Source organism: Mercenaria mercenaria, chromosome 5, assembly GCF_021730395.1.
Source record: "Mercenaria mercenaria strain notata chromosome 5, MADL_Memer_1, whole genome shotgun sequence".
Taxonomy (NCBI): domain Eukaryota; kingdom Metazoa; phylum Mollusca; class Bivalvia; order Venerida; family Veneridae; genus Mercenaria; species Mercenaria mercenaria.
Window position 1 is genome coordinate 42,827,927 of NC_069365.1, and position 10,506 is coordinate 42,838,432.

At 33.6% G+C, this 10,506-nt stretch overlaps 1 long non-coding RNA gene across 1 annotated transcript; it reads left to right on the forward strand.

Annotated features, from left to right (window-relative positions):
* The first annotated feature begins 7,756 nt into the window (after positions 1-7,756).
* Positions 7,757-8,848, forward strand: LOC123557033 (uncharacterized). Its single transcript, XR_008370971.1, has 2 exons — positions 7,757-7,823; positions 8,112-8,848. It is a non-coding gene; the product is annotated as an uncharacterized LOC123557033 (long non-coding RNA).
* The last annotated feature ends 1,658 nt before the right edge of the window (positions 8,849-10,506 follow it).

Sequence of the window (10,506 nt, forward strand, 5' to 3'; positions counted from 1 at the left end):
ACCAGTATTTTCTTGTTAAATTTGTCTTTAAATGAATAGGACTGTCTATAGGCATTTGAAAATTCGACGACGATAGCATTTCTACTCTCGGTTCTTGGTCATTATGGTAATTGAAAAATCAAACTGACTACATTTTACAGCTGCTGTGATTATATCGGTCAGTGTGATTTAGCTAACGTTTCTCATTACTTGTAGGTGTTGCAGTGGTCGAGTGAAAAAAAAAAATGCCGGGGATTTCTAACAGTATTCAGATTGACAGAGCGTGTACGGCAGCGGGTATTTCAACTACCGTCAGAAAACAGGCTCAATCACACCGAACTTGCAACAATATCATTTTTCTTGTGTTGGGTGACCTGTGGAGTTTACGCATTTTCTTTTTTCTATTCAAGTAAGGCCCCCGCACGGTTCTTTACATCTTGCACTTGACAGGAACATGGGAACCTCTTTTGAGCATCTTCTGTATTCTGCACTTTATTCTTAGACGTAAAATGGCAAACATTCTTTTGGAGGACATAGGTGGCAAACATTATATACATACATATATGGGTTCATTGACGAATCGCACCACTTTTCCAATCAGCTGTGAACATGTTACTTTCTCGTGCAATGTTTTCAAACTCATCATTCAGTTAAGCAAAAGTTTCAAAGAAACTCGCTCATGTCTTTAAAGATGCGTTTTCACTGAAAAGAACCTAGGCAATTTATAGAAGTAATGCCATATTAGTGCTTATTGTTTTATAAAAATTAAAGATAACAATTATTGATTTACTGTACCGCCTCGGTAGCCTAGTGGTAGAGCGTCCGCTTTGAGTGCGGGAGGTCGTGGGTTCAATGCCTAAAATCTAGTTTTCAGTTTACAGCCTCTGAATTGTGTACTCTCCCGGTCGCGAAATCTGATGACAAGAAAGGCTAAATTTGATAATTTTCAAGTCGCTACAGAACATTTCCTGCAGATGATAGCACTACTACAATGACACTGTAAAACATAAGTGACATACGGGCTTTTTTTTACTGTTTCATTTTCCCGGAGCGCCATATCACTTAAAGCTAGCTCAACGAAGACACGTATTCTAAAAGTCACTAAGTTATATTTTCAAGGCCAAGGCTACAGGTAAATTGCCTCATATTTGTCAATTTGATCCTGGCCAATTTGACAATAACAGCTGATAGCTGTTTACTGCCTCCTCAAAAGATACCTAGAAGGATAGGTCATTGATTAGTTAATTAAAGAAAAAAATGTCAACTTTAAACAACTTACATATATAAAACTGAGTTGTAGATGCTAATTTCTGTGCTATGATTTCCAGATAGTGCCTGGCTATAAACGTAAACGATTCATTCATACACACGTGTTGGCCATGGTTAGATTGACAGAAGTTAATTAGCATTAATTACCCAAATATTATAAAAGCTATATCATATAAAACAAACAGGCCAAATAGGCAAATTTAGCACAAAAGTCATGTGAAATTGTTTTCCTTGTAGTCTTGAGAGGCAGGCTTAAGCCAAAATTGTTACAATTTCGTTACCAGTTACAATCAATTTTATGTAATCAATATATTAACATAAATATATAAGATTAGGTGTCGACACTTTCAAAAAAGTATTTCTTATATCATTGTACATTTTACAGTCAAACAATCTCAATGATACTGCTGTTATTGGCAAATACAAAACTGGCACAAACGCTACCTCTATACTACCCAGTTTCAAAGCGCAGTGGAGCAAATCAGCCATTTAATTTACGCAAATCGGATCTATGAAGTTTTGATATTATCATAGTAGTATAACTATAATATTCAACTACATAGTCCTATTTATATGTACAATGTTAGTTATAATCTTAGGTATACCTATCCTAAATTCCGTAATAGCCTTGATAACGTCTATGTTCATCGACCTTTTCTTTGTGAAAAAGAAATGAAAGTCCTCTTAAAATAATTACTGTTATATGCCCTATGTGGAAAACTATGAAAAATACAAACTGGAATAAAAATAGCAAGTTTGTTTATATCTACAAGGGTTATTTCTGTACAAATTAGGGCGATTCCAGAATTAAATTTATAGGGGGGGGGGGGGGGGTTCGGAAGGCACTTTTTGAAAATACCCACCGCCCATATTTATTTATTTATTTTCCTCCAACCCAACTACCCATGATTTTTAATTTTCCTCCAACCCCACTACCCATAACATCAACCTGAATTCGTTTTATACCTCGAAATGTCCCAATCAGATCCCCAACCCAACATTGTGCAGCCATTTCGCCACCTCTTCTGTGCTCCAGTTTTTCCAAATGGTGGCACATGCTCGCTTGATCACTCTGCGCATGTGCACGTCAAGTCAGGTAATGTCTGTACAGTTGAGCTGAAATAAGACTTTTCTCGAAACACATCACAATTAGTCTTCATAGTCATAAATCGATTGTATATGTTATAAAATGATGTTTTCAATGCAAAATAATCATTAAATTTGAATTTTTTTTTTTAAATTTTGACCATATTTTGAGTAGATGCGCCTATTTCGGTAGCAATTTCTGCAATAGAAAGGCCAATATTTTGTCTCCAGAATGTGTGAAAATGCACAAAATGCGTCCATTTGAGTCATATTCATGACGGAATGAATGATATTTCAGAATCAAAGTGAAACATAATGCATACAGGTGAAACTTTTACCAAAATTTACAATGAAGCGACCACAGAGCCTAAATTTAGCCCAGAAAATGGGTAGGGGATGTCTATATTTCTCTAAAATCTCGAATTTTCACAATGAAACTTGTTGCCATGTTTGGTATTACATCTTTCTTGAAAATAGAGATGAAAATGTTATGAAATTTGATAAAAAGATATCTCTTATAGGTTATAATGCAGTAATTCGGTCCAAAATGTGCTTTCGAAAGAAGTCCCTAATAAATAGATCCTAATTTTTCCATTTTTCACGCATTTGCGCGTAAATCGGGGACCAAATGGGTATTATTTCACTCGTGGAATGAATTTTACATAAAATAGGACACGTTTCAGGCTAATACTCGCATGTTTTCGAGTTGTTTACTTGAAAACGAAAGTAGGTGTTTATTCTGCGGACCGCTTTCTGAAATGCGGCAATATGAGGGTACCTGACTTCAGTTGACTTGCATTTCACTGCATACTATTCAACACCCCTTTTTCTTTTCGTTTTCTTGAAGCAAATGTATGGATATCTTGTGGAAAATAGGTCTACGACGGAGTGAACATCTATAAACTTTAACAAAATTGGTCTGAAGTAGCTGAATTTTATATGAAACAAAGAACAAATTCTTTTATTGGTATATAGCCTTGACGGTCAGTGAGGTCAAAAGTTGCGGCTCGTGTATCGCGGTCGGTTAAGTAGCGACTTGCACTCTGTCCGGAATTAATTAAGAGAGAGATGATCACCCCCCCCCCCCCCCACTCCCCACACCCCATAATTATTTTTAAACAATTTACCCACCACCCATATAGATTATTTTTGTGAAGCCCACTACCCATAATTATTAATTTCTGATGGACCCCACCACACATAATTACGATTTTTGTATGGACCCCGCCACCAGTCAATAAAAAATTCCGGCGCCGTCCGACAGCCCCCCCCCCCCACCCCATACAGTTAATTCTGGAATCGCCCTCGCCCTTAAGCAAAAACATGTTTAGCACGATAATATAAATGTATTTAGATGTACTATTTAAATGTTTTGTATCCAGTTGCATCCGCGCGATGAAAGATAAAATTTATAAAATGATATCGAAACGTGTATTCTACAAATTTGGAGAAAAAGACCAATAATCTATACGTGTATGTATTCTATAATGTTTTAGCAAAAATAGAATGAATGCGACTATGAGGCAATTTTGTACTGTCCTATAAAAGACCATATTTTAGTACACCATGTTGTTTATAATAATTACATTTTAAAGTTATCTCCGTTTCTGTTAAAACCTCTAAACATTTGAAAATTACTTATAAAAAATCTAATTTGCTGGATCTAGATCTTTTTCTATAAATCGAACAAACTTTTAATATTGACCTTGCACATAGTAATAATAATATTATCAGCTTGAATCGTTATTTGATCATGTACCTGTAAATAATAAGCGCATGCTTTCCATTCATTTCGTTTTAGTGATATTACCTTGAGTATTTTTGTATTATGTTCTATGTCCTTGATTCTAATGTTGATAAACCCTCTCTATGTCTTAATTTACAGACGATATTAGATCAATATAACTTACATTTTATGATATTAATGTGTCTTTAATAATGTGATAATTTGACAGTTAGCCTTAAATACACTGACGTTTTAATCGTATATTTAGATTATTTATATTTTCAAATGTTTAAGACATTAACATTGATATTTGTATAATGATATACATTATGTAGTTATTACTCGTGCGATAGATGATGATGTACCACCGACTTGTGTTGAAACTGCAGTTAATATTCAAATGAAACTTCAATTAATATTAAATTGAAATCTTATTTAATTTAATTATTTAATTTTCATATGATTTCAAAGGAATAACGTCAGTAAAATAAATCAGTTTAAGTTCATAATTTATGACACATGATTAGATCATAATTTTATGATTTCGTTCGTCTTTTATTACACTTACTATTGATGTTAATTCACTTTAATTTTGAACAAATATAGGTGCATTGATAATCATACTGAGACGTTTACTGAATGACCAGGAAGGAAATACAATTGTTGTCATAGTTTACACTTTATAACGAATATACGTTCAGTTTTCGACTTTAAATAGAAAAAAAAAGAAATATACGCTCTTTTTCTTTTTATAAATATGGAATTCAAAGACATGCAATCCACTGGACGCGTAAAACAAATGATACGTGACTTGCAGAAATTTACAGACTATACATATGCCGGTTCCGAATCGGAATTAAGCGTGCGAGGCTCATCTACAGAGGACAACTTCACTTTAAGTGTTGCAAGTGGAGGGGAGGATTTAGAATCGTTTGCAGCGGCATCCTTTGCAGGGGACGCTGATGAATGCGTCAGAGATCCATGCGCTATTTGTTTCACAAATCCCCGAAAGCGTGGAGTATATGCAACACATTTCTGCAGTGAATGCGGACTTCTTGGACACTTCCTTTGTGGAGAATGTTTAAATTTTCATAAAAAGTTTACCAAACACACAGACGTCAGATCACTTCTGGTTGCTTCGAAGTGTAAGGACAGGTAAGAACAAGGCAATTCATTGATGCAAGCATCAAAGACGCCGCCAAGTGTTGTGTCTGAAGTACATATATTGCAATATGAGAAATCACCTAATCATTACTTTATTAGTCTGACTGGCTACAAGTTATCAACATTAGCACATAAAACAATATATGTTATAAACTGTTTAAAACATGAAGAATAAGCATGATAGAAAAGTTTTACCATGCAATACAAATCCTCTACCTGCAATGACATTAACATTGCGAGTAGGTGGTCCCTTTACATACAAAATTAAAGTAATTATTTCACTAACTAAGGTTATCTCCTGTGAAAAGTTCTTATATGCAGGAGCGTCTGTATGTAGTTTCACAGAAATGCAGTTTGTTGGGAAATGAGGAAATGTTGAAATTATTTCAAAGTTGTGGTTCACAGAAACCATTATTTTTATTATCATGTAATGTAATGAGTGTTTTCTATTTACTGATGAAGTTTTATGGACCTTAGTCACCTACATTATAGATTTCAGAATGCAGATTATACACAGCAATTTACTGTTTCCCTTGACAAAAACAATCAAAAATTTTGTCCAAGAAAGAAAAGAATGATATAACATAAATAATCTCTATATTGCCCCTATTCACAAAGCATGAATCTTTCTTATCTACTTTTGAATATCATAGAATTCATTTTTTTTTCGGACGAACGATAAACTTGAAGTCCTCGTTGAACTGTAAGGTTACTAGGAGTATGTCAGTGTCTAGTTCAAATCTAATATTACAAGACATTTAGAAAGCATAATAACCCGCTGCCAAAGTGTAGAAAATATTTCAATGAAAATGTTTTTTTTTTATTTTATTTTTTTTTTTTGTCAGGAATGGACAAATACAAAAACTATCTATTAAATTAAAAAGAAAAAAGAAAAAAAAAAAGAAGCATGTAACAAGATATAATAAAACCAGAGCAACTGACTAGTCATATAAGATCAATGAACATATAAATTCAACAAGGAATTCTATTTTAAAGTCACTGATGCTTTGATAAGTTATGGTCCCATGGCTTTTGATATTTCGATCTAACCACATTTAAAGAAGTATTAACTTGTCACTGACAAATACAGCCAAGTGCTCTTTAGCCTATTGCACACCTTAGTTGACAGTGTATATCTGTAAACAATGAGTAGATCTATATGACACATAAGCAAAAAAAAAAAAAAAGAAAAAAAAAAACAAAAAAAAAAAAAACAAAAAAAAACAAATAGAAATAGGAATTTGCAAAAGTGTGCGCATTCTGAAATTACATCACTGTACCTATCAACAAAGAAAATAAGACAAAAAGGTTAAAAATAAGTTAACAGCGGCACTTCCTTCGTTCATTTCAACATATCTATGCTTATTGATTCCTTTATTTACTTTGTAAATACTTTTTTTTCAAGGAATTTTTATGCAGGCAATTGTAATTTTCCATAACTTTTTTTTTAATATTCTCTTCGAAGTTGTAAAATACACGAACGCTCCCTTGTCCAGGCGATTCACGCTTTACAGTATGGTATATCAGCGGTTTGTTCTATTTATAGAACATGAGATAGGTAAGTAGGTCATGCTAAGAATAGAAATAGAAAACTTGATATACAGAGTAACATCCCTTATCAATAAATCGGATCAACATTTTTGACGAAATTGTAAATAAAAAAAATATGTTCTGCTCTACAAATAAGGAGAGGAAAGACAGATAGCATTGTTTTAAATCACATAATAAGTTGCATTACATACATTTTTTATGTTTTCTTTTTGCTATTTTTTGTTTATTCACTAAAATGTATTGTGCAATATCGTTGATCCTTTTACAAACTATTCACTGTGTTCGGTTTATCACTCCGAAACTATTCATTACCATCTTTACAGGGTCCGAAATAAAAATGTATCCCATATACTCGACACCGCCTTCAGCGCGGCGTCGAATAAAAGTGTATCAATAACCATGTCTCATTCCAGAATATTTCATTCAGGAAGGTTTTCATTTTGTAGTTTGGAAACTTATGCAATGCATTCTAGGTTATTTATATGTACTTATCATACGTGTGCAAACAAAATCTACATTATGCCTGTCGATGCCACTGGTAAAACTGACCTTTCAAATTGAATAAATAAATAATATTTTTTTTATTTCGGTTGGCATCTGTAAAAAAGAAAACAAGAACAATACAAAAGGTGATGAAATAACGTTTGATTTTAGATTTGTATTGTCGTGCTGAGGATTTGAATGAACGTAATCAATATATAACAAATAAACTTCTTCAGCAGAACCACCGTTTCTATAAATAGTATACATATTTCGCCAGATTGTACCACAACGATTCAGATTTAGTCTTAGAATTTACTTAAAAACGCAGCGTATTTTCAGATGATGAAATTCGAAATCATGAACATAACATAATTTATGAACTATATATAAAGATTTTAAGACTTTGTTATTTGGCTGGATTTCCTAGAAAACACATTTACCTCTATGTTGAAGTACAAATGATATCAACTTTCATGTTTAGAAACATATTTTTTTCAGAATAAACTTAGAATGCAACCTACAAGAAGCAAATGTTCAGCTAAAGCTCCTGCGATTTAAGCTACAGGTTAGTACTGTTTTTGACGTTGTGGCCATTACCTTGAATTTGCCTGACCCGCTTGCGGGCCAAAGGCCATATCAGATATTTGTCCGTGCCGTGTCTTTAACTGGCATTTAGAATGGAATGTCTGAGCTGTCATTGAATCGGTATGACAACAAATAACTGGCACGGCATTGGTGCAATTCTTGCCCTTTGAGATTCAAAATTCAAATTTAAAGTAATAATAATAAAATATACTATAGTTTATTATGCATGTTTGATAAGAGTCATGCCAATTAAAACCTTTCTTTATAGTTGACAGAAGACACAAAATAAGACTACAGATGTGGACAACTGGTCATCGAAATTTTCCACATGGCATGAGGTTAAAATACACCAACAAAATATAAATTGTGAAACAGTGAGTATTGTAAAAACTGCCAAAGATCGGAAATTATAAATGGATTATCAAGTAAGTATTATGAAAACTGAAAAAGATTAGCTGACTACTGAAGGTAAAAAGGAACATAAAATAAACTATTAGTAACGGCAAATATTTTCTCGGTGGCGCACAAAGACAAACTCAACAAGATGTGTGATCTTTTTAATTCATGTCTTAACTTCTATACTCGTACTAATTTCTACTAACGGAAGGACCGTCAAAAGTGTCAGTTATAGGCGTAAAAAATAATACAGCAACAAAGCAAAACAAGAGAACGATGGAGAAATGACCACGAGTTACTGGAAACAATGTTTTAAGAGAAGACAACAGACAGCAGAGTGACTTCAAGGAAACTTGAGTTAAAATCGAAACACTAATACAGATAAAAAGTACTCAGTCTAATAAAAATAACAAGTACACAATTACTTTACAATATTTATTTAGAAAAAAACATTTGAATACAAACATACGAATGAAATATATGATCTACATACACCGTGCCCTAATGGTACTATTCTATATATTACATATCATCTTGCATAAAATACAAACATGTACATTTATTTTTGTGTATCAAAAGTAATGATAATAAGAAAACACGTAACCATAATTATCGCTATTCCTCTCTTTTGAAACTGAGCTACAGTTAACAATAAATAAATTACTTAATGCAATATACACATATTAGGGCAATATTCTAACGACGAACCAAACAAACAAGAATGAATTTCGAAACGGAACAGGCAGAGAGGTTTATAATTTTTTCTTGAAAAAAGAGTTGCACATACAATTTTACGTTAAGATTTCTTTCTTCTATAACCTACACTTAATATTTCATGTTTAATAAAGAATTCGAGATTTCCTATTGTGCATAATTATAAAATCAGGTAAAATATTTCAAATATGCGTTCTTGATAATTTTATGTGATATCTGTGCAGGAGGAAATTGAACTGAATAGGCTTCTGTCGACAGTAGATATTTCAGTACATAACTACCTTTTAATAAAAAACATTATTATTTCTACCAAACACGTTTACCACTTTTCCGATTTAAGAATCTAGTGAGCACAGATGATACACACGAGTATATGTCAAATTTAGAGAACATAGATGAACATAGATGTTGCACATGATTGATTTATCAAATTTAGGCAGCATAGTGGATTCACCTGAATTATTCCTCAAAGTTACAGAACACAGATGGTGCACCTGATTGATTCATCAAATTTAGGTAGTACAGCTGGAACATTTGATTGATTCTTTAAATTTAGGGGCATAGGTGATACACCTAATTGATTCATTAATCTAAAAGAGCTTAGATGTTACAGCTGATTGGTTTTCAAATTTAGAGAGCACAGATACAGTAACTTACTGATTTATCAAATTCAAAGAGCACAGAAGACAAACTTGATTGATTCATTAGATTCAGAGAGCATAGGTGATACAACTGATTGATTCATTAATTTTAAAGAGGACATATGGTACACCTTATTGATTTATCAACTTCAAAGAGCATAAATGATACAACTGAATACAATCATTTCAGTGGTGATATCCGTACGACAATGTCAAATGTGTGTGGGTACTGATTTATCAAATTTAAAGAGCATAAATGATAAATCTGATTGATTCATTAAATTTAGCGAATGTCACGGTATAGAACGTGAATACTGAAACGGGGAGAAAATGTGTAGGCGGCCGGGTAGCTCAGTCGGTATAGCATCGGAACGGTATTCCGTAGCCCCGGGTTCGAGTCCCGGTCTGGCTGCGCATTTTTCTCACCCTGTGACATTTGGCACCCAAAATGGAACCGTGACGGCATTACACTGGTTAGTCTCCAACTCCTGTAACTGCTTAAATATGAAGTACCCGCTGAAATTCGAAGACGAATTTCAAAATGGTGGGGAAATATGTCACAGTATAGAACTTGAATGTTGAAACGGGGAGAAAATGTGTAGGCGGCCGGGTAGCTCAGTCGGTAGAGCATCGGAACGGTATTCCGAGGCCCCGGGTTCGAGTCATGATCTGGCTGCACATTTTCCTCACCCTGTGATACGAACATGTATGATACACCAATACATATTCTATCAGTTGAATACAATTATTTAAAACGTGATACCCGTATGACAGTGCCAAATGTGTGGGAGCATAAATATATGAAACATATATCCTTTGCCAACGATAAATAGACAGACGTGGCACGCGTCAAACAAAAGGCATTTTTCAATTGTTCTCAACCATAAAAACCTGTGTGAAAATTGGCAAATT